The 6,791-nt window shown below is 42.0% G+C and overlaps 1 pseudogene; it reads right to left on the reverse strand.

Moving 5' to 3' along the window:
* Window positions 1-5,390: 5,390 nt before the first annotated feature.
* LOC107184321 lies at window positions 5,391-6,474 on the reverse strand (annotated as a pseudogene).
* Between the last annotated feature and the right edge of the window lie 317 nt (window positions 6,475-6,791).

Consider the following 6,791-nt stretch of genomic DNA (forward strand, 5'->3'; position numbering starts at 1 on the left):
CATATAATTTAATAGGCAACCTGAATCTATGGATACATACACCATATTAATAGAGGAGATTCATATTTTTTTAGAATTTCAGTTCTCCCCTAAAATGAGCCAAGAAGTCATCAGTTTTTAAATAAAATCCCAGTTGGATTTTTATAGAAATTTTCTCACTGATTCAGTCTTTCTCTGTGTGTCCCTCCCCCTCCATTCCGCTCTCCCTAAAAATCTGTGGAAGGATATCCTCATGTGAGGATTAACAACAGCAACAAAAAATACTTATCTCTCCCTACTACCTCCTGTGTCCTCACCTTCCCAAGAAAACTACATCCTGAAATTATCATTAATTATTTTTACTTACAGTTTTTCTACCCATGTCTGCAAAAGCAATTATCAAGGAAACTATAAAACACATATAATTTAATAGGCAACCTGAATCTATGGATACATACACCATATTAATAGAGGAGATTCATATTTTTTTAGAATTTCAGTTCTCCCCTAAAATGAGCCAAGAAGTCATCAGTTTTTAAATAAAATCCCAGTTGGATTTTTATAGAAATTTTCTCACTGATTCAGTCTCAGAAGATGTTAATAAATCATATATTAATGTGTCTAACATAATTATAGTAATACATTTTGTATTGGAGTAGATTAGCAAATAAATTAATATAGAAGAACAAAAGTCCCAGAAAAAGACCAAAGCATAGAAGTGGCATTACAAGGGAGCCAGGATGGCAGATGCCCTAGAAGTTACAAGTCTTCTGGGCTGCAACTTGGGGTCTTACAACAGGGGGGTAAGCAGAGATGTCGCCAGAGACTTAGAGTCAAGAGGGGGAGGAAATGGAAGGGAGGGAGGCATGGAGAAGAATGTGATAAAACATGAAAGAAGGGGAAAAGGAGAGAGGATGAGGAGGGGTAAAGACAGAGAGGTGGCCTAAGGGTAATGCCCCTTCGCTCTATCCTGACTCTTTGCTGCAACCTGCACGTCTAGGATTCAGGATCTGAAGGAGGGGATGGCGCACAAATGAAAATACTATACAAGGAATATGAATTCAGAAGGCATGGGCGGGGGCCAGTTGGAGACCTCTCTCTTGGAGAGGCTCACTGAAACGTGTCCTTATCTGCTTTTTATCCAGTTTTAGATACACATCTTGCCCTCGGTAAAGCACAGCAAACAGGTAGCAGATAAACTGTCTCTCAGGTCGATAAAGATCAGTAAAGATCAGTAAGCTTCAGTAAACATTTACTTTGAGGCTATTAGGTCAGGAAATTGCTTTGAGCCACCACTATCTCAACAGAACAATGGTGCTTGGCATTAGTTCTAAAGCCCAAGGTCCATCGACCTTCTGCGTTCCTTGGCGCACTCTTATGACCGTATTGGGAAAGCGGTGGCTTCCCACAACTCTTCTCTGATGTCCTTCAGTTTTGAATATTTTACCTTTTTGTTGTAGTGAAGTCAATTTTTTGCCTGGGTTATAATGGTACATACTGAAAAGTGCAGAAATCTTAAGTTTAAGGTGAATACGTGTTCGTATCCAGCTCAGTGGCCAGAGATATTGGGGTGAACAAGACAGATTGTCATCTGTCTTGTAGACTCACAGTCACTGTTATGGTCCCAGAAAAAGGTTTTCTTTCTCTAAACGTTTTCAAAACAAACCTTTCAGGTGTAGAAAAATATTAGAAAGTCAATACATTACTGTTTTCATATCATCCTTTAAGCATTTCTACTTTACAGCATTTTCATTTACTTATTTTTTTCTTTATTTTATTTATTGTTGACAGTATTACAAAGGTCCCCTAATTCCGCTTACTCTATTCACACCCCTCCTCCCAGCCCCAGCCCCACCCAAGCCTTCACCACACTCTTTTCTATGTCATTTAGTTATATATTTATGTACGAAAGCTCTTTGGTTAATCTCTTCCCATCTCCCCCCACCCCTTCCCTCTGAGATCTGTCAGTTTGTTGCATGCATCAATGTCTTTGGATCTATTTTGTTCATCAATGTATTATGTTCATTGATTCCACATGTAAGTGAGATCATGATGCAGGCAGCACAGACAACCTGTTTTTTTAATTGATTTCAGAGAGAAGGGGAGAGGGAGAGAGAGATAGAAACATAAATTATGAGAGAGAATCATTGATCAGCTGCCTCCTGCATGTCCCACTCCGAGGATTGAGCATGTAACCCAGGCATGTGCCCTGACTGGCAATCGAACCGTGACCTCCTGGTTCATAGGTCAAAGCTCAGACACTAAGCCATGCTGGCGGGCAGACAGCCTTTTTGTTGTTGTTGTTGCTGCTGTTGTTTCAGAGGCTCAGAGGAGAAGAGAGGTTTTTGTACTGGAGAAGGGAGAGCAGAGCTGTGACCTGCCAATGGGAGTAAGAGTCATGCATGTTAGGTCCATTTTCCATCCAGCACCCAGAGGGGTCCCTCACATGGGTCACTGCCCTCTGCACATATCGCCCCAGTTGTTTCCCATCACACTTGGCAGAGAATCCCAGATCCTCATCATGGCAACACAACCCTATGTGACTTCACCTGTGGAGGCTCTCAACACCTGCTCCATTCTTCTCAGCCCACGCCTCCCACCTCACAGTCTCATCTCTTGAGCACATCGATTCTGCTTCCTTCAAGATTTCTCACTCACCTTCTCCTCTTTCTACCTTGACCCTCCTCCAGAGACCTGCACACCTCTTTGCCCCATTGTATTCCAACCTCTGCTCCCAAGTCATCTCTGCAGACCACTGTGTCTGAAATAGCCCCAGTCCACAATCCCCCATGATCCCTCCCAACAATTTACATATTTTTCTTTGTTGTCCTCATATTTGTGTCACGATATATATGTATTTGTTTTTGCTCTGCTTACACCAGGAACTAATGTTTCATGATAGGCAGGGACTTTGTTTTGTTCGAGGCGGTGTCTTCAGCACTACGGACAGTGCCCGGCACAGAGCAGGCCTTCCCTAATTTTCTGATGAATTAAGTTTTGAAAAAATGAATAAATGCGACTGAGTTTAATGTCATTGGCTGCCATCAGAGGGAACGCTCTTTGTCGTACAATAGCACTTTGCAGGAGGTTTTAACACGAGGGTCCAAACTGCAACTTTAGGACTGAAACTTCCTTCAAAAGTCTCATGGTAGAGGGGAAACCAGCAAGAGCTGGAGGAGGAAGAGGCTTCCTTGGAGAGGAAAATCAATCTGCAGTGAACACATAGGGGCCTTTTCAGGTGCCAGTATGTGCAGCCACCGCAGGACCATTTTCTTCTGGCCCCAAAACCATATCAACGCCTTTCAAGGCAGGGGGATACTGGGCCCGCATTCCAGCCCCTTCCAGATCCTGGTTTTCTCTCTCCTCTGCTGGCTTTCTCTCTCCTCTGCTGGGCTCTCCTCCACTCCCCAGAGACAATCTATGCTCTTGACTGGTCCTTTCTGTGACACTTTTACTTCAAAATAACTTGAAGTGCAGGCTGGGTAGCTCAGTTGGTTAGAGAGTCAATCCAATATGCCATGGTTGTGGGTTCAATCTCCTCCCGTCAGGGCACATACAAGAAGTAACCAATGCATAAATAAGTGAAAAAACAAATTGATGTTTCTCTCTCTCTCTCCTCTCTCTCTCTCTCTCTCTCTCTCTCTCTCTCTCTCACACACACACACACACACGCACACAAACACACACACACACACACACAAATCAATTTTAAAAAAAACATGAAATACCCCTTTTCTGAGTTTTGATATCTAAAAGGTGATTTTGCAAGGAATAATTAAAAGCAAAGAAAGTCTTACTTGCCTTAAGGCTTTTCAATTAAATAAACATGAAAGGTGTTGACATATAATAAACAGGCATCAATAAAAAATGAGACTGTGTGTAGCTATAAGATGTAATAACAGATGAGGTATTTTAATTGCACAGATAAGAGTGTGTAGAAAAATCTATCTAGAAAAAAAGCCTATTTTTGGAGATCATATCTCAAGAATATATGTGGGTTTTTCCATTAAGGAGGAAAATAACACCTAAGCAACATAGTTTGCTATAAATATTGAGATTATATGCCTCGGCTTGCGTGGCTCAGTTGGGTGTTGTCCTGTGCACCAAAAGGTCGCTAGTTTCCTACTGGTTTGATTCCATGCAGAGGCAGCCAATCCATGTTTCGCTCTCACATCAATGTTTCTCTCTCCCCCTCTTCCTTCCTAATGCTCTAAAAAATTAGTAAAAAAACATATTTAAATATTCATTTCTTTCTTTGCTGTTAGTAGTTTTTTAAAATTTTAAAAAGAAATATTGAGATCACAAAAGAAAACAATTTCAGGAAATGCTAGCATTATTTTCTATAAAAGAGAGAACCTTTGACACTGAAAAAAATAATGTTTAGTTTCTTAACTTTCCTGAAGTGCACAAATATTCAATGTACTGCTTGAAGAATTTATGTGTATAACTACCACTCACATCAAGATATAGGTCATGGAAACTTTCAGAAATGCTTTCTCATTCCCTTTGTCAGTCAGCGACTCCACTCAGATTTAATAATATTCTTGTTTTCATATCTTTCCAGGTTTATTTCTGTGCACATACATATGTGCAAACATTTTTAAAAATTATATTACCATACTGTGAATACCATCTATAATGGTATCTTGGTATCAAATTAGATCTGCATTTATTTGGTGGGCATATAGGTTTGTGTCATTCAAAGTGCATAGCTTTCCACTGGATAGATGCACCAAAATTTATGTAATTTCTTATTATTGGATATTTTTGTTTCACTAATGTTTAGAAATTCTGAAACATCACCTTTGTACCTCCCTTAGGATAAAATCCTAAAATGGAATATGATTTCACTGATACGTGGAAACTAGCGAGCAAAATAAACAAACAAAATAGAAACAGACTCATAGATATGGGGAAGAGACAGACAGCGACAGCTGTCAGATGTGGGGAACTGGGGAGCTGGGTGAAAAGGTGAAGGGATTAACAAAACACAAAAACTCATAGACTCAGACACACATACGGTGATTACCAGAGGGAAAGGGGGGTGTGGTGAAGCAGAATAGGATAAAGAGGGGATAAAGGCTGATGCAAGGATAGTTGACTTGGAGTGGTGAACACCCAATACAGCATACAAATGATGTATTAAAAAGTTGTATACCAAAACCTACATAACTTTATTAACCAATAAACCTCAATAAATTCATTTTTTTAAAAAAGTCCTGAAAATGGATTGCAAGGATTTAATGATTATGAGCATTTTGAAGGTTTTACTGCATTGTCTTTAAGGTGCATCTGTTATATCTTGCTTCCAAACCAATTCTTCTGTGTAGCCAGTGCGGGGTCTGCAGCTCTGAGCACAGGAGAAGTGGCCAGGACACCCAGTCAACACGCCTGCGCAGTCCAGTTCTTCCTTAGCTGGGCAGCTGAGACCTGACCTGGAATACAAATATCCTCTTGGCACCACAGGGACAACCTGGAATATCCTTTCCTTGAGGGATATTTTCACCAGAGACCCAGATAGGGACACTCCCTCTGCCTTGGAACCCTTCAGACCCTGAGAAAGTCTTCAGGCTCCAGAAGTTAGGTTTAAACCTCTGGAAAATTGCATCTTCCCTGGAGTCATGTTTGCCATGGGATCCAATTCTTCCTCAGGTGCTTCACCCACGCTCCCTACAATCTGATTCATCTTTTTGGGAAATTTCAGTGTAATCTCATCTTCTGTTTTTCTGCCGATTTCAAATCCTGGAAAAAGGAAGCTGTGGTCTGGAACTGTATTATCCAAATTATCTGACTGTGTACATGCCCAAGCCCACAGTCTGCTGCTCCTTACTGCAGCAATGCGCCTTGGGACATCCAGGGCATATTTTGGGGCCTAAAAAGCTGCAAATCCTGCAGAGATGAGCCCCAGACTTGAGCTGAAGCACACAGATGCTTCTGTCTCTGTGGGAGGATCCTCAGAAGTTGTCTCATAGGTGTTAACGTCATTTTTTCCCTAGGTATCTTATTTCTAAAACTGCACAGACCCACTTAGCAGGCGGCCATGGGCAGTATAAGAGGAAGAGGCCTCGACCAAAACAGTTGGTGCTGCAGGGCAGGACATGTACACCTGCGAGGCTTCCCCCTGCACCCAGCCAAGCCCACCCACCTTCCCGGGACCTGCTCCACCAGGCCCACACTGCCCGGGTATCCCAGTTCCAGCTCTCCAGTGCATCGGGCCAGATGTACTAATGCATTTGGTCATCACAGATTAGTTTCGCCTGTTCTTAATTATCAACGTGAACCACCCAGTATGTCCCCTTCAGTGCTGGCTTTATTCATGGAACACGATGTCTGAGAGACACCGTATCTATGTGTGAAGCAGCAGATCGTGCTTGTCGCTGGGGAGCATTCGTTCCACTTAGTGAACTTACCACTATCTACCTGTCTGTCTATCACTGATGGATACGTGAGCTGTTCACAGTTTGGGACTGGAATGAATGAGGCTTCTCTGAACATTCCTGTACCTGCCTTTTGATGAACCCATGTGTGTATCTCCTCAGAGAGAGTTACCAGTTCACAGGGTGGCCATATGTTCACTTTCACAGATAAAACATGGTTCTGAAATGGTTAAAGCAATTCTGACTCCCAGAGAGTCCCAGTTGCTGCACGCCTTGCTGACACGTGGTGCTGCCGCCTTTAAATTGTAGCCATTTTCATGGGTGAGTGGCTGTATCTCCTCGCATTTATCTGATGATTGTTGTGCTTGTTGTTTTCTTTGTTATTAATCCTCACCTGAGGATGTTTTTCCCATTGATTTTTAGAGAGTGGAAGGG

This window comes from Myotis davidii, unplaced genomic scaffold, assembly GCF_000327345.1.
Source record: "Myotis davidii unplaced genomic scaffold, ASM32734v1 scaffold2225, whole genome shotgun sequence".
NCBI classification, from domain to species: Eukaryota; Metazoa; Chordata; class Mammalia; order Chiroptera; family Vespertilionidae; genus Myotis; species Myotis davidii.